The following is a 23,835-nucleotide window of genomic DNA, read 5'->3' on the forward strand; positions in this document are numbered from 1 at the left end:
TGGATGAAGACGCCATAGAATTATAGTTGCTTTGCGGAACAGTCGTGTGCGTGTGGTCCCTAGCGATTGATCAAGTCATGGTGTATCTGAATGCCTGAAAGGTGTAAGAACCATGTGTAAAACCGCATTCGGGGTCCCCCAATTTGAATGGGACACCTCACGAGCATGAATAAAAGCATTACTCTTGTAACTCTGTCCTTGGCGTCTGAGCCCCTCTCCTTGGTCGGCACAGGCCAGCTGTGAATTTTGGTGACCATTTCCACTGCTGCAGCCTGTGTCTGCTGCCCCTCACCGTTTACTGCGCAGCTCCCGCACAGCCTCCCGTTAGGTAGTTGAAGACAGCAGCAAGACTTCTCTTCTTCATGCTGATCAGACCCAGGTCTTGTCATCGCCACCCATACATAATCCCTCCGGGAGGCAAAAATTCAGAAAGCATGAGCAACGCCTGAGTGAACAGGTTAATTCCTTTATCGTCTGATTAGGTAGCAACAAGGCAGAGAAATGATTTGAGGTCAGTGATATTCCCAGTTTTCTTTGCTTGGTTTTATCTTTTCAGTGATTTTAATGATTCATGTAATACATCTCGTCGCAGGAGCTATTATGCGCCACATCTGCATCTTAGTTCAACAACGGCAATAATCTCAGGATGTTTATTTCGTTGGCAAGCAGAGAGAAATTGTTGCGAACCGTGAGCCCTGCTGGATTTTCCTGTCATTCTCTTCTGGCTGGGTCACGGGTGCTTTATCCTGAAGTCACTGTAAATCCCCCAAAATAAATACTAGAACACCTCCAGAAATCAAAAGCTTTTGATACTGCCTCTCACAGTGTCCTTTTGGACAAAATGTCCAGCACGCAGCTAGACAAGTCCATAATACATTGGGTGAGCAATTGGCTGACAGGTTGGGCTCAAAGACTTAGAGTAAATGGGGTTACATCAGGCTGGCGGCCAGTCACCAGCGGGGTTCCCCAGGGCTTGATTTTTAGGGCCAGTGCTCTTTAATGTTTTTATAAATAATCTGGACATGGGAGTCGAATGTACATTAAGTAAGTTTGCCGATGAAACTAAACTAGGAGGAGCTGTGGACTCCCTTGAGGGTAGAGAGGCCTTACAGAGAGATCTGGATAGATTAGAGAGCTGGGCAATCACCAACCGTATGAAATTTAACAAAAACAGGTACCAGATTCTCCACCTGGGATGGGGTAATCCTGGTTATACATACAAACTGAGGGATGAGAGGCTGGAGAGCAGCCCCATGGAAAGACATCTGGAGGTCTGGGTTGACGGCAAGTTGAATATGAGTCAACAGTGTGCCCTGGTAGCCAAAAGGGCCAACTGTGTCCTGGGGTGCATCAAGCACAGCGGAGCGACCTGGTTGAGGGAGGCGACTGTCCCACTCTACACCGCACTGGTGCGGCCCCGCCTTGAGTACTGTGTGCAGTTTTGGGCACCTCAATGTGACAAGGACATCAAAGTATTAGAGTGTGTCCAGAGGAGGGCGACCAAGATGGTGAAAGGCCTTGAGGGCAAGACTTAGGTGGAGTGGCTGAGGTCACTTGGTTTGTTCAGCCTGGAGAAGAGAAGGGTGAGGAGTGACCTCATTGCAGTCTACAGCTTCCTCATGGGGAGAAGTGGAGGGGAAGGTGCTGATCTCTCTCTGGTGACCAGCAACAGGGCATGAGGAAATGGAATGAAGCTGCGTCAGGGGAAGCTCAGATTGGACATTAGGAAAAGGTTCTTCACTGAGAAGGTGGTTGGTCCCTGGAACAGGCTCCCCACAGAAGTGGTCACAGCACCAAGCCTGTCAGAGTTCAAGGAGCATCTGGATGATGCTCTTAGTCATATAGTTTAGTTTTAGGTAGTCTTGCGAGGAGCAGGGAGTTGGACTTGGTGATCCTTATGGGTCCCTTCCAACTTGAGGTATTCTGTGATTTCATGATTCTATGAAATAAAAAAGGCACAACAATAATTTCCCAAAACGGCAGCAAAGCTGTGCTGTTCCCATGAACCAGACAAGACGTTTCTCCATGAAGCACGGCTGCTGTGGCCATCCAGGGATGTCACTTTGGGAAGCCTTTGATGCGTCCACCCGTTCCAAGTGGCACTCAACACACTGTCAGGAAACACAGTCTGGGCTTTGGTATCGCTACAAGGTTTTAAATGTCTGCAAATGCCATACTGGTATGTAAAGCACCTTCTCTAAAAAATACACACCTATTTCACCCCAAAGCCTTTAGGATCCCAATTCTGTGACTCAATTCTGCAACTTTTGCTCGTGCTCAGCTGTTTCATGCAGACCTCTAAAAATCTCAGGGCGCTTTTCAGAAGGGAAGCCTATTTGCCTGCTATCACTGCCCACAATTAATTTTGCAGACAGGGTGTTTTCTGATTTAACTGCAATTTATTTGGCGATCATCTCCCCCTCCCTGAGGAAGAGGAAGGAGGATTTTCTCTTGCTGTCCTCACCTGGGGCATTTCACACAGCTTTGCCTGCAGCAGCCCTGCTCCACTCAGTGAGGGGCTGCCAGGCACAGACCGCGCTCTCCAGGGCTCTCAGAGATGTCAAGGAGCCTTCCTTGTGAGCCAGAGGAGGATGAGGTGGAAGGGGAGGCAGGTGCAGCAGGGCCGGGGTACTGCACAGGAGGGAGCCGGCACGGAGAGCGAAGGCTTCGTCAGAGGCTGAGAGAGCCTGGAGCGCCAGCAGGACGCAGCAGACGGCCCTGTCGTGCTGAAACTGAAAATGAATGATTGTTTTAGAATATTCAAATGACAGAGAACAGGTGTGTGTGTGGGGGTTGAAATATAAATATGCATATACATACGCACATATACATTTCCCTAAAAGAACATTAAAAAATTGCTTGTTTTCAAAAGTGATGTCTATTGTATCCATACCGTAGCCCTGCATAAAAATGAAATCCTCTCTCTTCTTTGAGAAGAAAAATGACATTGAAATAGAGTGCTAAAGAACGAGAAACAACACTGAAATGTGCATTCTGTTGCTTTCCTTCAAATTCCAGTTCATAGGCTCAGGTGATTTTTTATGTAGACTTGCAGGTGCATCCATTTAAGTCATGCCACAAATAAATGCAGTCAACTGCATATGAATGATTGTGCTATCAGATACCCATAGATAAAATGGCATTTCAAATGGGTAACACAATCAAAGAAGCACTCAGACAGCACGTCAATGGGCATGATATAAAAATCTGAACAGGTACATGAGGTGCAAGGATATGCCATGCCTTTAAACAGCCACCAAAAGCGAGTGTGCAGGGGAACATGCGGGACCCCTGGGACACCGCGTGTACCCCGGTGCGGACATGTACAACGCTGCACGTGATCCTCCAAGTGGAGGCTAAATGGAAAATATTCTGATTCCCAGGTGAGTATGGCTCAGACATCTTGTCACTTTGATGTATTACGTTAACACCATCATTCCTGCTATCACGATGACTATTCCTCTTTTCCAAAATCTCGGATATTTATCTTGAATTGCAAAGAGAAATGGAATCAGACAAACATTTAGGAGCACATAAATATTAAAATAAATACTCTGATGTGAAAGTTGTCAGCTCTGTTTCTTCAAGCTCAGGAAGGTATTTCTCACACAGCCTCATTTTTGCTTCTCAAACCTTTTTTCATAAAGCCCCTGCTTTATTGAGTATAATATTAATATAAATGCAATGTAATGTAATGTATTAATGTATTTTTCCAGTAGCTTGACAGAAGTGGACATTAGTGGACAGAAAGCTGTTGATCTGCTCACCTCATATAAAATAAGGAGTACAGAAGGAAAGAACACTTCAACCTTTTGTCTGAGAAAATTTAATTTCTAGGTTAATTTGCAAATAAAAATGAGTTTTGTTGGATCACGATTGACCACCTGCCCAAATTAAGAAATTTGAAAAAAAATGGTGGGTGAGAGGAAAGTATGTCAGTAGAAGTGTTCCCACTATGAGGACTCTTAATTGCTTGTGACCCTGCTGTGGAAGAAAGTATGGGAAAATTAATGCTCTGAGCAATATTCATCTTGCTGAGTGTTTTTCTTTCTTTCTTTCTTCACTCATGGTTGATGTGACCTTTTTGGACTCCAGCTGCTAGAGGAGATGTACTGCAACATGCAGAGTACATTATTATTATCTTGAATGTTCTCCAGGTTTCATACCAAATGTTTAGTCTGCTTGGTCAGGATTAAATGTCCTTTGCGTTTGACTTCCAAAGATTTCTATTTCAGATCGTGCACCTGGTATGTTACTGCAGTTTTCCTTTAAAGAAGTGCAAAAGCAGTTTTCTTTGCTGAGATGCAGCACTACAAGATAGGCTTTTATGAAAACTATGTTGAACAAATATTCTCAGAAATCAAACAAAAGTACAGCTTGCCAAATCCTGCTTTGGGAGAGCTGGCAAGTCCTCTGCAGTGACACCCTGCTCACCAGCCCCGATCTCTTACCCCAGAGGTGTGCTGCGTGCCGTGTGTTGTGGAGGTGTTATTCACATTACACCAGGAAAAGAGGACTTGGTCACACATACTGTCCTTGCTTTCGTGTTTTCCAAAAGGCCCCTAAACAGGGATTCACGGTGGCTCCAAACCCCCAGATCTGGAAAGGACTCACTATGGAAAGAGGAACAGGCAGCACAATTCGGGGTGCCCCAGAGGTTTCCACACGAAGCTTCGCCTGCGGTCCTACCCGGCAGTAAGTCTTCTTGAGAAAAGGTATTAGTAGTATATTAGCACCATGTGTGGAATAAAAACTTAATAGGTATGACAATCCACATGCCTTTCTCTTTCTTCACTTGGGAATGCCTCAGACGCTAAAGGAGCTGCACGTTGTTCCCTGAAGAGCAAAATGAATGGAGTCTGACCTAATGGAGGCTGTGCATCCACATCCCACCCACGCCTCCCCTCCCTGCAGCATCCTCACCCACCTGGGATCTGCACTTCCCCGCTACCCCAGTTTCAGCGACCTCGTGCAATGGTTGCCCTCCCTCCTAGCAGCCCCGTGCCCCATTGCCGTGCCTGCCAGGTGGGTAAGAAATTGGAAGTTCCTCCAGCTGGTGTGGGGCTCTGGGTGTGCCGAACCCGGCTGCCGCCGAGCGCTGGGTGCTGCGAAGGGTGAGCAGAACGGGGAGCGGTGGAGCGCTCCTTGCCTGCCCCTCTTCTCTTCCTCCCACCGGCTGCCAGTGGGAACTTGGGATCTCTGCGCTCTCCGTCCTTATCTCCAAACTGGTTCAAACAGAATGAGTTCAAAGCTATCAAAGGGTTCTGGCAAACAGACCCAAATGCAAACAGACAGTGCAAGTAACAGAAGTCTCATTTCTTTAGGACTCCAGGCAAAAGAAAAACCCCATAGAGAGGATGAAAATTCTATGAGAAAAAGAGATTTTTGTATTTGCACGATGACTGCATTTCACTATTTCGCGATGTGAAATTTGGTATACTATTTGACCACCTAACCCCCCCCAAAATCAGTAAGGAATTTTAATTTTTTTCTTTCCACCTTAAATTCGGAAAAAAATATTTCTAAATTAGACTTGTGAATGAAAGTAAAATTCATCCTTTGTATTCTTAAGGACAGAATATCTATAGCTTGGCTACAGAAAAAGTGGTCCACTCGTGGGTGGATTATGTCCTTTGAAATCAGTGAAACAGAATTACTGTATCTTTTTCCATGTATGACCAAAGCTCAGATAACCTGCAGTCCCTCAAAAGCATAGGCACTTGAAAAGAAATCCTTAGATAACCCATAATTTCAGATAATCCACAAAAAGAGACAGGGAGGCTGTGGGAGAAGGAAAGCAGGCTTTGTGGGAATCATGTCAAGGGACTATTAGATGAAGAAGGCTAGATTTTGCCTTGTATATACCTGTTTACTGACAAATTGTACAATTGGCTAATAAATTTTAATGCCGTTTGATCAACTGCAGTTCCTTGACCATTTCATCCCAGTTCAGCTTATTGATTTCATGTGCACTGAACTACTTCAAATCTCGCCATTCAAACCAGGACTGCTGGGTACAGCACCCTTATGGAAAAAACAGTCACCAGGTTTTAGCAGAGGACCAGTTCTCTGCGGTCCCAGTTTCCCTGAAAATGACCCCACATTGGCTTCTGCACATCTGAGATGAAGCTAAAGATTATGTCCGTCACACAACAGACATTCCTCAGCTTGTAGGTTGTAAACACCAGGTTTATTTGAAGTAGTCAGACTTAATCTGACACAGCTTTATTTATGCTAGAAAGTGCTATGATATCTTCTGAAATTCAGGAAAGTCAAACCCCATTTGCTGAGCAAAGGAGGACAGGCAGAACAGTCCAAGATTACCCGAAGAGATGCGGAGCAGCTTGGGTATATTGGCAGCATAGCATTAGGTGCCATCTTTGCTAGATTTTTCACATCTTCCTCCTAATTTCTATGTGGTTTCGGTCCATTGTGCAGCCTGGGCATGCTAAATGAAGCGTGAAGGGGGCAGTGCTGGCTGAAGGGGAAGGGGCCCTGTCAAGTCCTGCCTGCTCCTTTCTCTCCCTTGTAAGTCTGCTCTGTTCCGTTTCCACCACAGTATTTATACACTGGAATATTTGTAGATGTTTCTGCCCCTTCTCCAGCTCTTTCTTCATAAAGCAACTACCTGAAGGCGGGTTGTTCATCGCTGGATGCCCTCCCACTTGTCTTGCCCACATGGAGAGCATCAGGATGGAAGGAGGCTCCTCCGATGCCGTTTATACTCATTTCCATGTGAGAGTCCCTCCCTTCATTTTCTCTTATTCCAGTCCCATGAAAATCATGTACGGTAACCACTGTGCTACAGGGTGTAAGTAGTATTTTCACTAAGTATGTTCTGTGTTTAATGATGCTACGTTATGTAAAAGTATGTTTTATATTTATAAAATATGTTTTTATTTTACTATGACATGCAACCTAATCCAGTGCACTGAAAAGCTTATCCCAATGTATGATAGATAGCAAAGAAGGCAGGTTTAAAACTGCAAGTATGAAGTAGGCGGAAATAATGATATGGAGACCACTAGCTTACCATAATCATAACACCATTTTGCCTAATTTGGCAAGCTATATCACAGACTGAAATTTAATTTAAGCAAAGGATAAAATTGCCAAGTCCGTCTGTATTACCTGTGTCAAACAGCTGAGCAAGACTCATTTAAATTGATTTGAAACAGTACAAACATTCCCGTGTAACAAACTCAGGCACATCCACGTGTGTATTTTAGCAATTAAAGAAGTGGCACACGCGTGGGAAGGGCTGAGGAGCTCAGCACTTACACTGCCGTTCCCCTCTGAAGGCAACGCAAAGTCCCTGCTCGGGCTTTGAGTGAGCAAAAGCTAAAATTGACGTGGGTCATGACTTCAGGTGTGTAGCTCCAAGTGCGCTTTTCCTAGCCGTGCTCTGCCCATGGCTAATTACCCAACTCAGGAAAGCTTCCTGCCATTGTTTGAAAAGTTTTTTAAAAGCTGTCCAGGCTTTTCACCCAAAATGTTCTTGACAAAACTTGAATTTTTCTTCTTGGCTCTCCTAGCCTGTTCCCTTGCCAGCAAAGGGAGCCTGCCCTCTCCGTTCACCCCACTGCTGGAACGTGCCAGGAGTTACCTCAATCTGCCTACACCTCCCTCTGCTCCAACAAACCGTATCCAGACCAGCCCTGGCACTTCCCAGCTGCCACCATCACGCCACACCTCAGCGCTGAGAGGTCGGGTTAGAGGAGGAGACGACCAGCAGTGGGTGAGGATCAAGCCAGGGACCTCGAGAGAACTCGGCCCATAGGTGTCCATGGGACCTGACAGGCTGCACCCAAGGCTGCTCACAGTGCTGGCTGCTGCCCTTGTAAGGCCAGTGTCACCTTTGAAAGGTCTTGGAGAGCAGGGCAGCTGGAGAAGCTGGAGGAAGACAAATCTTGCACCTGTCTTTGGAAAAGGCCAAAAGCACAACCTGGGGAACACAAACCAGTCAGCTTAACTTCCCTGGGACCTGTCCAGTTTAACATCCTTATCAATGACACCATGAGTGCATTCTCATCAAGTTCATGGATGACACCAAGCTGGGGGACCAGTCAGTACACTGGAGGGCAGGTGTGCCATCCAGAGGGACCTGGGCAGGCTGGTGGAATGGGCCAGCAGGCATCTCCTGAAATTCAACAAGGACAAATGTGACGTCCTGCACTTGGGAAGGAAGAGTCGCCTGCAATGACACAACCAGGGCCAAGCTGGGCTTGAGCCAGCTGTGTGCCCTAGCAGCAACAGCGGCCAAGAGCAACCAGGGCTCTGGAGCAGGAGCATGGCCAGGAGGTCCAAGGGAGTAACTAAACCCCTTTACTCAGCAGTAGTGAGACCATGCCTGCAGTCCTGTGTCCATTTTTTCTCCCCCTCAAATAAAAGAAAGAGGATGATCAGCTGGGGTGAGTTCGGCAGAGGGCCCCCAGGCTGGCCGGCATCTGGACCACTTCCCTGTGAGGACAGGCTGAGGAAAGTGGGCTTGTCCAGCCTGGAGAAGAGATGGTTTTGGAGGCACCTAACAGCAGCCCCCCAGCATCTATGGGGAGGTCACTGAGGAGGCAGGGCCAGGGTCTTCACTCACAGAGATGCACGGTAGGAGAACGAGAGACAACAGATGATGAAACAAGAGAGGTCCAGCCTGGATATATGGAAAAAGGTTTTCCCCCAGAGGTCAGTCAGGCAGTGGGACAGCTGCCCAGAGAGGCTGTGCAGTCTCTGTCCTTGGGGGTTTCAAGGAACAACTGTATCAAGCCCTGAGAAGCCTGGTCTGACCTCAGAGCTGGCCCTGCTCTGAGCAGAGGTTGGACCAGCGACCTCCTGAGGTTCCTTTCAACCTAAATCATCCTGTGATCACATGAGTCTGTGGTAATGGAGCCTTGTTTACAGACTCCATAAACAAGGAGCCTGGTTGTAGGTGGTGTCACTGAGAATAAGAAATGCAACTTTGATTTTTTTTGCCTTCCCTATATTTAAATTCTCATTAAAAATGATGGATTATTTCAGGGTTTTTTTTACATCACCCAGATATATTCATATACACGCACGTCCGTATATATAGAAACAGAGAGCGTCTGTGCATTTTCCTCTGTGTATTTATCCACTAAATGCATGTTTTATAATCCTCAGTGTTTTGCAAGGCTACAGGGTAATCTGCTTCATTCAGTAGTTACTCTTGCTCAGGAAATGCACAACAGTCACAAATGCTCCACAGCTTGGTTGCTGGGTAAACCGGAGCTCATTTGTATTCAGCACCCTGCGTAAAAGTGATAAGAAGCCAAATACTCCTAGGAAACAGCACAAATGAAATACAGCACGCAGGAGGCAAAGTATTTATAGAAACAAAATATCAGCATTTTCCACACATTTACACAAAGCAATTTCAGTCTTTTCATAGGAAAAAAAGAACATCTCTGGCACTCATTTACTCATTTCCCTGCAGTCATATATTTTGGCCAAAAAGCACTGACTACATAGAAAACCTTCAGGTCACAGCAAATTAAAGATCAATGACAACCTAAAATAGACGCTGTCACATTTTCAGTCCTAACATGTCTTTGTAATAAGAGCATTGTTTTAGTAAGTAAATAACGTGACATTTCTGCTTGAATGGGATTTTAGCATCATGGCTGAACCCTGGCCCTGGATCCCCAGCCTGCTATGAGAGAAAGAATTGTATCTGCATTTAACTCCTTGGGACCCCTGGACTGATTAGCTGAAGTCTGTTAAGTGCGAGACAGAGGCTTGCTGATCAGAAAAGCAGCTGACCACATCCTCCTTCGTGTGCGTGCATCAGCCGTGGCTCTGTTGAGGATGGTGAAGCCTTGCTGTGTGCGGGTGCGATGCCCACCCGCAGCCCTGGGGACAAGCCCTCTGCCCCACAGCAGGCGCTGGACCTGCCCTGGCTAAGGGTGCTCTGGCCAATTTGGCCAAAATGCTTCAGCCGTGCTCAAGGGAAGCAAGGAGAGGACTGCGACAGCCTTTTAAAGGACTAAACATTTGCATCCCGCTCATGTCAATCCGGCAGCGCTGGCCGAGGGACAAGCGGGTCAGGCCGAGCCCCCATCGCCTGCCCGTGTCTGGTGTTGCGGCTGGTGCCTGCCCCGCTGTCCCCTCCCCGCGTGCGCCAGGGCCACCGAGCACAGCGCCCGTGCTGCTGCCGCCGTCACCCGGCCGGCAGAGCAGCCTGCCCTCTGCCTTTAAATAACCGGTAGGAAGAGAGAACTATTTTTAAATTGTAGGTGGTTGATCTAAGTCTAACGGTGACACTTTAAGACTCTGATTTTGTTACGTGTACTCGGCCCTCCTTCAGCGTGTGGCTCATATAGTCTTATGAGTAGCATTAAGCCTACACAGTAACACTTACGGACTGGAGCAAAAATATGATTGTTCAGTCATTCCACAGTAAAGTAATAGAAAATATAACAATTTTTGCAGGAGGCTTACAAAATAAGCACCTATGCAGCTAATTCCAAGTATTATTCCCATTTGCCTAATGATGTGAGTAAAGGTTGGGAGATACCATCACCTGTACCTTCTGCTACGATCCCTAAACTTATATCATTGTTCCTTATTTGTGGATTTTGGGGGTGGGGATTTGGGAATGCATGAAAAATATATGATAAAATCCCAGCTGAAGTGTGAATTTACCTTTTATTGCTCTTTTATGGCTGGAGTTTTTATTAGGAACATTGAAAAATAGGAAAAACAAGACAAAATGTTGGAACAGTCTAATACAAAGGAAAGAAATAAAACAGTGAATAAAAGAAAGCATCTGAACTGGGAAACAGCAGAAAGACATAAACATTTTTTTGCTGCTGTAGCCTACAACTGAGTCAAAAATATTTTAGACAGAAATTGTCTTATCTATTAGTAGAAAAGACATTAAATTTAATGGTACTAAGTAATCTTTTGTACATCTCTATTTTAACCTTTGTTCTCTTCAATCTCTATCAAGGTTAAATAAGTGACTAAACACGTAGCGGTCAATACAAGCCAGTGACTTACAAACAGCAAAAGGTAGGCTTCGTCACCACTGGAGGCTGTGCGGCCGGAGCGCGCGGTGCTGTTGGTTGCACGTAGCTCGGCAAGGCATTTTCTTGAATCTGTTTTCTGTCTGTAGCTACACACACAGTGTCTGCAGGTAAAGCAAAGAAATTTAAAAAAACGTATTCCTGAAGCACAGGTTTCTTGCTCAACAGGACAGCAACCTGCAAAGCTTCAAATCTGTTCCTACTTGGCAGAGGAGGGACAACATGTAGCAATCCTAGACAAGCCTGATAAAATGGAATAAACTGGGGAAAAAAGGATGCAGTTATAAAATGTTTGCAAACCTGATCCTAAAGCAGCTGCAAAACAGCAAATCCAAGACTCTCTCTGGCCAAAAACATGGAGGCCCTGGAAGTTACTTTGCTTAGGAGAAACTGATGTAATGCTGTCTCTTACAGAATTTCTGAGCCCTGTTCCTTCGGGCATTGGAGGGATTAAGTAAACAAAGACAGTTTCTGTGCTTCTACCAAGTCTCTTCCAGACAGTGTATTTCCAAACCTGCCCCTCTGGGCTTTTTCTTAGGGTCACACTTATTTAGGGTAGGTCTGACTTTCTGCTCAGTTCTGTGTTTTTCTCTTCCCTTGCATCTATAGTCAAGCATCAGAAAAGTTCCTCTTCCCACATGATTCTGTTTCTTCAGAGAATTTACATACGTCTTATACAGTGTCTGGTGCTGATATTAAGTGAAAGACGGTTGCTTCACTAACTTCTATAACACAGCTAGATTAGTATAAAACCTATTGGAAACAAAGATGACTATTCAAGCTCAGGACATCTGTTTCACTCTTCAAGACACTTACTGATTTACTGCGGTCTTTAAAATTAATGCAGACACTCCATTACATTTTGGATCATATGGTTAACCTGATCCAGTTTCTCCAGAGCTGTAACAAGGACATCAACGTTTCCAATTTGTGTACCCAAACAGCATCTCTTTTCCTCTTATCAGATTTCTATTTCCCGTGCTAGGATCCTTGTCTACATTTCAATACTCATAAATCATACTTATGCAGCAAAATAATTTCTTTTATTGTGAAGTCTCTTACAGGGTCAGCAAGATCTTATCTAGAGCAATGCACGCACATTAGAAGTTGCAGTTCAGGAGTTGTACGTTTCAGTTAAAGAAAAAAAGACAGGCTGGGAAAGTAAGCTAATAGCTCTCTGTACGAGGTCTAGGTGCTGAAACCTCAGTAAAGTATCAGATGGACCTTGAAGGCCACCTGAGGGAGGGCACAGGCCTCTTCCCTCCCAAAGGGCAGGAGGACGGATCAGTAACAACAGCTAACTCAGGGTAGGCTGGAGAGAGAAAAACGAAAACCTGATGTGGAGGTGCTAGATTAAATGATTGAGGCATCCCTTCTGGTGCCTTGACCTTTCAGAGAAGAATGATTATGTCTGCAGTCAAGCAGGCTGCGCAGCCTGGGAATTTGGGCATCACCTACAGAATGTGGTTTTCAGAAGTGAGGTGGCCATCTCTCGAATGGCAGGGTTGGTGCCTCACTCTGGTGGCTCCTAAGTTCAAAAGGTGGCCGTGGCCATGCCCAAAACTGCCCAAGACTTAGGGCTCCAGATCAGGCATACTTAAATTCAAAGGAGATACAGAAACAGGACATTTCTTTGCCTCTGTCCCCATGAAAGCCTTGAGCCACTATGTTTTCTTAGAGCACCTTAACATACCGTGGGATCAAGGCCTTCATGAAATACAGTTCCAGCCACTACTTTTAAAATATCATTATAAGTGTCAGCTTCCCTGAACAGCTTTCTGATCACTATTCCTCAAGGAAATGACAAATCTGTACTCAGTTTTGCCCCAGGCAATTCTCTAAGCCTCGAGGGAAGAGTCTTAGCCTGAGGCTTAGAGTCTCCTCTGGAGGAAGAGGAGGGATGTACTTCATCTTTCCAGGTGTGCCAAGGCGGGGGGGGGGGGAAATCCCTTCAGTGTTGATTAAACTGAGCAGAAAGAACGAATAGGTTGGTGACCTGATGGCTCAGGGCAGTGCTCCAAGGATGCCACTGCTCTTTGAGTGGTGTAGGTGCCCCAGCTGAGGCCTGGCCAAAAGAGTTCCCATGGCTGCCCACGCCTCCAAGTGAGGCACTCCGATCCTTCGGATATATCATAGGGCTCGGTTCCTATATTTTTAGGTCAAAAAGACTTCCGGCAGCTTCTTTATAAAGACTCTGGGGACTGTGGATGCCTGTGGATGCCATTCAAAGGGGTTAGGGAGCGCAGCATTGCACTTTGAGGTACCCATGTCTTTTTTTGCTTCTGACCATTAGGAAATAAGCCTCCAGGGAAGCAGTCTCTTACCAAAAGTGTTCTGGCCTAGACATACCCTCTAGCAGGAATCAAAGGGAGCTGAGGGACGTGGAGTGGCCATACCGTACCTCAGAGGTGCTGGAGATGGCAGCTTTCCTCCTCTTATAGGTTATGCCCCACTCCAGACCCAGGCTCATAGACACCACCCAGAAGTACCCCAGTTAGCACATCCTCAATGTTGAGTCTATGGCTTTTTATGGACCACACTGGAAAAAAGAGGCTTAGCAAAGCCATTACAAATGCAAATATGTACCCTGAGTATCACAGCTACAAAAGGAGGGATGCTGGTCTCCGGTGTGAAGGCTTGGCTCATGCAGTCCCTCTCTGGTCCAGCAGTTACTGGCACTGCTTGGCTCCTGTGCAGGGCTCAAGACAACGTAACCTGCCATGCTGACAGCTGAACGGTGACAAACCTGGTTCTCCCCATCGGTGCAAATCTAACGTCCTGACTTGCATGGGGAGAATTAGCACTACAGTTTCTGCTAGCCAGAGTAACGGGATATTGCTCTGAATCAGATAGTCACAGAAAACAGAAAATATCTGTTGGTTTGAGTTCTGAATCAATGAGCTTAAAGAATATCCTTGCCTAAGATAAAAGACTGAAGTCACCAGAGTTATTCTATACCATTCAACTGACTTTGCTTTATGTTTATATCACCTTTTTCTTTCTCTACATTGTCCCTTTTGCTTTCAAAAGCAGAATTTTTAAAAAGTTGTATTAAAGATGAGTTTGAGTGAAAATGATTTATTTGTTTTGGAACAATGCTAAGACCCATTTCGAGAAAGAATGGAAAAATACAGTCAAGATCAAAGAACTTTAAACAAAGACAAAGGTAAGCTCTTCGGGAGTGCAGCCAAAGCTCTGGGTGTGGGAATCACATTCCCAGAAGTTCCTGCTTGACAGCTGGCTGCAACCAACTGGAGCACAGGGAAAACCGACAGACCAGCATGCAAGAGCGACTAAAGGTCATAGCAGCAAAGAAGGAATATGGAAAGATGAGATTAATCTGCTGGGAATTGCGCATTTATCAAGAATAGGCTTTGAGGAAGGTCTGCCAGGAAGATGAGGCAGGCAGGAGAATTTGCTTGAGGAACAAATGGGAAGAACCCTGTACTGAATTTGGAAATAGTTAGCACCACCTATTGGTGACCATTTTAGATGGGAAAATGCTGGCATATTCCCAAGTACACTTATGCAGATAAAAGAGAAAAGCTATTGCCACTATGATGTTTGTTTTTATAACAGATACTTGAAATATTTATAAAGATGAGATTCTTAGTTGCACTCCTTGTGACATACTTTAGGTTGATTCTCAATAATGCCCTAACTACTTGGAAAATACATAGTTTTGAGCTTAACAAGATATGATTAGGCCAGCATTATATCTGACCTCATTTCAATTAAAATAAGAGAAAATCCACTGAGAAGCCTTCCCCGTGTCTCTCACACTTATTGGTATTTAAAAATACATGCAAAAAACTCCATACGCACTAACAAGCAGCAGAGTGGAAAAGACTACAAGGTAAATATCTGCAATAAAGAACTCGGTGCCTTCTCTCCAAAGCCCATCTAATCAATCAAAATGTATTTTGCTCTGCATGTTTGCCTATTATATTTGCTGACCTGTGTGAGTAAAGCTTACAGATATTGGCAGTTGTGCTTTTCGGGAAAGGAGATTTCAAGTAGGGTGCCATCCATCTTAGCATCAGTGCTCTTGGGAGCTGTTTAGAAACAAGCTAGGACCTACAACCAATCTTGGGTTGTTCAGGAGCTTTAAGTTAGCACTTGTCCTTGTTATAGGAATGGTTACTGAATGGTTACCAACAGTGAAGGTGTTTCTATAGTGGCACATGTAACTTGGACATGGAGCAATACAGTTGCTGCCCTAGTAGGCCTACAATTTAAATGCATTAATTTGTCTATTCCCTGCGCCCATCTTCTTTTATTTGCCTCTTTTTTTTTGTTTGGGTTTGTTTGTTTTTTGTTTTGGGGTTTTTTTTTTTTTAAATTTTATTGCTAGCCTGTTAGCTAGAAACCTCCACTCAGAGGAACCAGACTGGTCTGCAGTTCAGACAGGTTAAACATGAGTGGGAAAAGCCTATGTGGAGAGACTTGATTAAGGTCCACCAGGAGCTGTGGTCGTTGCCCAGGCTGATGCCAAGTACCAGCGCAAGCCTCAGCTTTCCCTGAAGTTCATTCGTTGGTTGTCAACAGCCGGTAGGATCAGGCCCCGCTCCTGCGAGCTCTATTAGCATCTAATTGGATTTGTTCAAAGGCGTTCCCAAAAAGCGTTGTTTTATCTCATGCCTGGGTTATCTTTCTTGCATTTAACAATTGGTTAAATAAAGGGCATAGGCAAGAGTGAACAATTCTGCTGGGACCTGCCTGCGCTTGGCCCAGCGGCGTGGCAGCGATCAATAACCTGCTGATGTCCCAGCTCTCGTACAAACGCAAGGCGGCCTGAAACGCAGACTGCGCAGTTTATGTCTGTCTACCGCATGTGGATATTACTTAATTCTTTAATGTCTGACATTTCTGAATGCAGTTGTTATTTCCATTAGCTATTAAAAATATCAGGATTTCACAAAAATCTTGGAAAGGTATTTGTGTACTGAAAGCATTCATGTAAAATGTGAAATCATAAGGGAAATTTTGTGTAGGTATGGATTAAGTGTGGTTTAGGTGATCAGGATTTACGGCACTCAGTTTTTACTAAGAGAATAGTTTAAATTAAACTATTGGGATTTTTTAAAACATATATCTCAGAAATGACTCGTTTTGTTAATTTTTGCCTTTAATTTTAGGTATTTTTGTATGTCTTCTATTTATTTTATTGCTGAGACTTTGCAGTAAAATTGAAACCAGAGCTCGGCAATGCCCTAAGTTTGGACAGAAATTATAACCTCACTGGAAAACAACCCAAATCTCTGTATACATGCAGCGTATGCTGCTGATGTTCTGCACTCTCTATCTGTTAAAATGCAAAGAAAAAGATCTACTCTGAGATAGCACCAGAAATAAAATTAATGTTTCCAGCTGATAGTGCTGAAATTTTTGCTGTCAAAATCTTATTTTAGACACATTGCTTTCTGGAAAGCTACAAGTAACAGCTTAAAACAAAAAAAAAAAAGACATTTTATAATATGACCAGACTTCCATTGCATAAGGATAAGTTTCTGCCTTAACTTTAAGCAAGCTGTATTAAACTTTCCTAAAACCAGAGACTTCAAAGGTAGGATTGGCAGCGTGCAAGAGGCTATGTAACTATCATTGCTGGGGTACTTCAAATACTTAAGAAAAATATCTGTTGACAGGTCTGAAAACCGGCATTTTCTGGCAGTGCATATTCAGTGAACTGAGAGCTATAGAAATGGTGACGGCTCGGTGTCACTTCCCTGCTCCTCCAGTGTACCTCTGGAAGGAAATCAGAGGTCTTTGTATTTTCTAAGCTCTCAGATCTAAGATCTTAGGCCCTTTGAAATTATCAAAGGAGTCAGCTAGTCAAAGCCACCAGCCTGGAAAACGGGACCTGCTGCTTTTACCCCTGTACATGCCAAAATGTGGTATTTGGTCTTGTGAATTCTATAGCAAACCTTATTCAGGCAAAAGGGCATTTATTCTTGTTTAAGTAGAAAACAGTTAAAAATGGAAGAGTTGAAGTAATCTGCACCTTAAAGAGAGACGCAAGGACAGGAACAGCACGTGTCCTGAGCTACCTGTCTTGGGCATCAGACTTTGACCTGCTACTTTGGGCTCTCCAAGGTGGAACCAAAGGGCATAACCAGCATCAACCAGCACAGCTACACAAAAGGCAACTGGCACTCGGAGGCGATCCTTCTGTCTTTACTTTCTTACCTATAAAATGGGAAAGATACTTACTTAGCTCCATCTCACAGAATGATGGAGAAATCCATGCTTTCCATTTCAGGTTTTGTAGACCTCAGGCAAAACTAAAAAACACATGCGAGTGTTGTACAATCAAGATCATGAAATTGAATTTTTAAATTAGAAGATTTAGGGGTTTTTTGTACGTGTAGAGGCTTCTCTGAGATCGGCTTTTGCCATTTTTATGCCAGCCGCTAGTTTCTGCTAGTTTCTTTTTCTTTTTGGAAGGCCTTGAAGCAAGTCCCTCATGATGTACGTGCTCTTAGTCTGGACCAGTGACACAATCAATCTTCCCAGCCACTGTCATCCCCTGCACTTTCATGACACAATGCTTACACTGCTATATTTTACTGAGGAAATGAGGTCATCCAAGACTCACAGGCTCCTAAATACAAACGCCTGTTACTGTAGAGTAAAGCAGAAAAACAGGAGCAACCTCAACCCCAGTGTGACTGGAGAGCAGAGCAGCCTGAACAGTCCTGTCACACAGGACATATGACCAGGATATATTTGTGCACGGGGCCACGAGCGAGTCCCATAGCACAGGATTTCTGCCAAGGAAATCTGTTTCTCTACATCCAACACAGGGGTGAGGAAGAGAGAGAGGAGCTTCAGGACTGCCCCATAAATGCAAATAATATCAGCACTGCTGTGGTGGAACAACAAAACTGGAGCAAATAGTGGGGAGAGGGAAGATGAAGCCACCTTATCATGTAATAAATTCATGCCTGATCAATAAAGACGCAAAAGCAAATAGAAACCCCCTGGCGTCCTGCCTGCACAAAGGACTGGGGTAAGGCTTGAATTAGGGCTAGCCCCTTCAGAGAGCTCTGGAGTTACAGCTCCTCTACTCCACACCTAATTTCAGATCCATTTAAACCTTTTCCGAGCAATTCCGATCAGCGCTTTGTGGACACCAGCTGCAGCCGCGGCACTGCCAGCCATGGTCACGCTGGCCCGGGAGGCAGCGCCGCCTGCGGTGGGCCCCACCTCAACTGAAGGTGGGATGCAGCAGAAGGTGGGATGCAGAAGGTGGGTGCAGCCGCAGAAATACAAAGCAGCAGCATGGAGAAAAACCAGGCCGTAAGGTAAAAGGCAGGAGGAGAACACACAGCCACTGTAAGAAAAAAGGCAGGGGGTGACAGCAACCTGGTAGACTAACAAAGGAGGAGGGAGGAGGAGCTGTTAGCAGGGCGAGAAGATTTATCATTAAAAAAATACCCTGCTCTTCCCAACGTGTTTATTTTGGGAACACATTCATTGTGCATGTGCAGCTTATCTCTGTAGCTCAGAGAAGAGTATAGATCAGCTCTCCGCTGTCACCTCGACTGACAGACAGCTGCCGCTGCGGCAGAGTGACAGCTGAAGAGCTGCGCGATTGATTCCAATACCGTCTTGCTCCATTGCAGCTAACGAGGAGCTTGTGTTCATTCCGCTTTTATTGAAGTGATTTCTTCTAATTGCCCATTTAACGCCTTAAAAAATACCAGGAGACACAGGTCAGTGCTCCAGTAAGCTGATGTTGGGGCAATGTTTTCCAGGTACAAATGAAGATTTGCTTACGCTCAACACAAAGGCTGCAGAGAAAAAAAATTAATGATCTTATCAGGTAAAGCAGGTGTTGTGGTCACACCACCAAGGTCACTAGCATTTACAAAACACTCTGAAAACAGAATTGTGGCATGTTCCCAGCAAGGTGCTGGAGTGTTGTAGAGATAATGTGCTCAGCCTCGAGGGGAAAAAAATATGATGCGCTAACACTCACGAACAGCTGTTAATGGCAGAGTATTGTGGACAAGGAGAAGGATGTTTGACCTACCAGTCCTTTGGAGGAGGATGTAAACAACTGGCCTGATTCCCTACTGCCTTGCCCCTGCTATGGCCTTCTATGCTGTGCTAAGTAAATGCAGCATATATGCTAAATGCTCCCACGTCAAAAGAGCTGAGTTTTACCACCACTTGCACAGATATAAAAATCTACTGAAAGTGCAAGGTAGGGGAAAATTAGGGCCTCTAAATGCAGCAAGAAGGGCTTATGCAAGAACGAAGCAAACAGAGACTCAAAAATGCAGTTATATACCGACTAAATGAAAACAGCATCTTTTAACTCCGCTAAATGGTGCCCCAGGAGCCTTGTGAGTCACAGCTACTTGCTTCCATGACAAAAATACATTGTTATTGCCTCTTCCCGAGCTCACTGCAGAGCCATCGCACCTAGAAAAAAACACAACTCCCTTCTGGATCAGCAGACCAAATAACTGAAGGCCAGCTGCACAGTTCACTTCTGCCTAGCTTACACCTGCAGAAGGGCCACCGCAGCCGCGCCGCACTCGGCAGCGCAATGGCGTTTCGTTGTTCGGAGCACAAAGCATACCATCGCTGCTAACACCACAGCTGGAACACCCTTAGCCCTGCTCCACTCTGTCAGCAAATCCACACATGCCTTACAGCCTTGCTATGGGGCGGCAGTAGTGTTTCACCCACTGATAAGGGTGTGTGAGCAATAAAGAAGCATTTGTCCTGCCCATCTCAGTGTGAAAAAAGAGACCAAAAAACTATTTACCTGTAAAAGAGCATATGGATCCAGAAGTCATTGCATGAAGTCGCCACGAGCACTGTGAAGAATATACATAGCCTACAAAGACCTCCAGCAGGCACAACGGAGTCTTTCTGAAGACATAGAATCATTGAAAAACATCTCGCTTCCAACGGCCTGGGAGCCAACGAGGCTGAAATTCCTAAGCGTGCCTTCGGAGAGGGGAAAGGAACTGTGTGGCCCTGACCACACCATCTACTGCTAGAAGATCGACATGGTGTCCATCTTTTCCGAAACCTGAAGTGCTGCCCTGACACAGATTTAACATTCAGCTGAAATTTCTAGAAACAAAACCAAAGAGAAAACCAGAGTGTGACAGTTTGTGCCATCTGCATGGAATACGAGCTTGAGTTTTAAGAGCATCAGTTACCATTATTAAAAAAACATTTTTATATTCAAATCCATTTACTGATTATAAACCCTTCAACAAAAAAAGCTAGCAGCATGTACACTTGCACCTGCCGCCTTTGTGTGCTCCATGAAGTTCTGCATATGAAGTTCTGCATCAGTGGGGATGGCAATACACTGGTAGGCATCCTTCCCCCCTCTCCATCCTTCTTCTGATGCATTAGTACAGCAGAGTCTGCTAAAAAAAGCCACCTAAAAATACTCAGTGGGGTGAGGGGAGAACAGAGTACTAGAATTAATACTATTAGAGGCAGGCTACTATTGCGACGAAATGAGAGCTGTATTTTGACTGCATTCTCTGGTGCTTGCACTGCGCAGCAGGTCAAGACTTCCCTATGCATACTCAGATCCTGCTGAAGACTCACTACCTCCTCAGCTGCACAGCAAGCATCTCAGGCTATTTCTATTTTTATAAACTTCCTAGACACTTTCCTCATCTTCCATTAAAAAAACAACGTATCTTGAACTGTATCCCAAGCTCCTCCACCCACTAAGCCATTTGCAAATTCACCACCACTACTGAAAAAGATGCTGTATAAAATCAGAAGCCAGAACCTGCATTGTAGCTTCATTACAGAGGGATCCAGAAGAAAACACTGAGAGCAGTAAGGCAACTTGTATTTAATCAAGAATTTATACAATACGTTGCAGAAATTTTTTTTAAAGATGCTTCTCTTTAGTTACATTTGACAGATTCTTCTTTCCTCAATAGCTACATTCCTCGTTTGACATATTACAGACCAAACTAAGCACTCTTTCCATCTGCAGTTCCTCAGACTCCAGAAAGACTAGTTCTAGGATTAACTAACTGCTCAACAGTATCCGTGTATGCAAATTATTTCTACTTGTCACACCTGCTTGGCACTCCAGTATCAAACCAAAGCGGGAATGCTTTCCCCTGTGTGGGCACCGAATTCTCCTCCTGCATCCAGCCCTTGCCGCTGCATTAGAGAGCCATCCGTCAGCTGCGGTGCTGGCGCGGCACCCTCTGTCCCAGCGCCTACGGAGGTGTCACTGCACTGAATGCAGTTCAGAAACAATTTAGGTAAGGGATGAGAATGGCTGCAGACATTTTTTCAAGCGTTTTACATGGCAATATGAGCTTTATACATAGCAAAAGCCAAACACATATAACCAACCTAGAAACCTTCCAAAGTGTTGGAGACCTTGTTCCTTTTCCCCTGTATTTTGGCCACGTGCTCCTCGGGTACTCTTCAATCACCAGAAATGTGCCTGAGAAACAGCTTTTGGGGAGAACGGATCAGTAGAAACACTATGTTTCTCTTGAATTCCCAATGAAGTGGTGTGTTCCTACTCAGGATGGCTAGAGAAAGATTAATAATGCACACACCTCTGTTGCTGTCATGTTATTTGCACAAGACCAACTTCCCCCCGCAACCAGCAGTAAGTGTAAGACGGTAGCCTAATGTTTGCAATGTTACTTGAGAACAAGTAATAGGAAAGACAGCACCCAGCTGAAACCACTGTATTCTTTCTATTCGCATTCCGTTAAAAAAAAAAGCAGTTATAATTTTGCTATAGCTGACTCAGCCTGGATTTGAATCCAGGACCTAAAGGCAAATTAAATTTCACCATCCACGTTAAGAAAGCAATTCAGCTTCTGAACTGGATCAGCTTTGATGCCACACTAAAGAGTTTAGTTGAAATGCAGTATGATGAAAGAGTCCTGTTCAGCAGCAGATATAATTATCACACCGATCTTAATTAGATCATGAACTTGACTTTAGGATCCCCAAAGGAGTATTGAAAGCTTGGTCCAGTTACACTGAACTTGGTCCAGAACACTGAAGCTTATCCATCAAGATAAATACATTACTAGTTCTTTGATATGACAGATGCTTGATGAGTGACAGAGCAAAGGCCTTTTTAACTATGATTTGAAAAAAAAATTATTAAACTGCACTAAAGTGTATGCTGTTATCTTTGAGGGGAAAAAAGTATAATACATGAAAACCAATTATTACAGAGCACATAGAGCACAATTTTTCAAGCACTGGTTTCAGAATTAAAAACATTTGAACAAAGGTTCTCTCTGTGGAGTCACTTTGTAACCAATTCAAGCCTTTAAATAGGTATTGTTTAAAAAAATTGTCAGCTACAGAAATTGTTTTTCCTTCAGACTCCAAATCCTGTCAAGCCAGGTTGATTAAAATGTTGCATTAAAAAAAAAAAAGGCAATCTAATGATCCCTTATAAAAAGTGAAAACAGCAACTCAATTTTTAAGGCATCATGAACAAACGGCTATAGCCCATCTATCATTCACATATGGATTCATGTAATGATTCTTCAATTAGAATTATTATCTATACAGCAGCTGAAGACTGAGAACTGCTGATACACTGCAGATGAGAACATTTGCTCGTCTCTGGGCTCCAGCCTTTCTTAAAAAATGATGATCGCACAATATAGATTGCTCGGTTTATATGTGTATTAAGCTGCAATGCCAGCATTTACATTTGCAACATTACAATTTTGCTTTCTTAGGCTCAAGAGAATTTGCCGCATCTGGTAGATTTTACTTTATTTGCTTTGCATCTTAGGCAATCGTTACGAACCAAGTGTGAATAGGCAATATTATTGCTCAAACAGTCCTTTGTTTTGTTCATGATCTCAGATACTACAAGAGAAGTAAACTAAGGGTGGGCCTGCAAGACGCGTCGGTCATTCAGTGTGAGTTTGCTTGCACTACATTATCCCAGTGCTATTTTTATAAGGCAAGTCCATCTGCTTCTTCATTTCTTTCACCTATATAGATCCAGATAGCATAAGACGTAGTATCAGAGAGAAAGAAAAGCATCTCCCGGAACAGTTACAGGCACCATAAGGGAGGAAAGTCACTTTGGCAGTTCAGACTGCAGCAATTTGAGAGGTGCCATGCACCCTGCCCTGCTGCCAAAGGTTACTGTCTTCAGTAAGCAAGTATCCATAGCATATATGTTCTGCAGAAGCAAATGGGAAATGTGCTAGCCCTACTGCCACTGCTTCTCATACCTGCAATGCTCAAACACACCTCAGTTTCAGTATCTGTTAATACACTGTATGAACTGCAGTAGCTGCCAAGCAGACAGATCCCTTTGCTACCTCTGCTACGGGGCAGTAACATTTGGCAGAGCAGCAGACTAGGTAGCAAGAATGGTAACTTCCTGAACTTCTCTTTCTGAATCCTCAGCTCTTCTGGAATATTTCAAGTGCCTGCCCATTCCTGTTTCACAGCTGGTAGCCACATGCTGTGACCTAGAAGATGACAGAGATAGGTAGCTACATAAATAGTAGCTGTGAGATAGCCTTACTAAACGGGCATCTGTTCTTGGTATTTCTACGAGGATTCTTGCTGTATGAATCCCAAGTATGTTCCAAAGCCCAGGCAGCCTTCCTAGATGTCTCACTAGTAATGTGGATGCTGGAGACAGCAAGTTGGCTCTTGCAGATTTTTGTGGTATGGGGAAGCTTCTAGTGATATGCGCCTATGTAGAGCTTAGGAAAAGGGCTGCACAGTTAGTTAAGAAGCTTCTTACTTCACTGTACAATCTTAGAAAGATCTTCATAGAAGG

General features: G+C 44.5%; 1 protein-coding gene across 2 annotated transcripts in view; it reads right to left on the bottom strand.

Moving 5' to 3' along the window:
• Positions 1-11,004: 11,004 nt before the first annotated feature.
• Positions 11,005-23,835, bottom strand: part of SEPSECS (Sep (O-phosphoserine) tRNA:Sec (selenocysteine) tRNA synthase) — a 39,780-nt gene continuing 26,949 nt past the window's right edge. Inside the window, exon 12 of one of the 2 annotated variants that reach the window (XM_087738029.1) lies at positions 11,005-11,143. The gene's annotated coding sequence lies outside the window, so the exon portion shown is untranslated. The remainder of the gene's footprint in view (positions 11,144-23,835) is intronic. The other variant, XR_015700166.1, reaches the window with a different exon arrangement.

Source organism: Nipponia nippon, unplaced genomic scaffold (genome assembly GCF_047370975.1).
Source record: "Nipponia nippon isolate SJK-2023a ecotype South Korea unplaced genomic scaffold, ASM4737097v1 scaffold_6, whole genome shotgun sequence".
Taxonomy (NCBI): Eukaryota; Metazoa; Chordata; class Aves; order Pelecaniformes; family Threskiornithidae; genus Nipponia; species Nipponia nippon.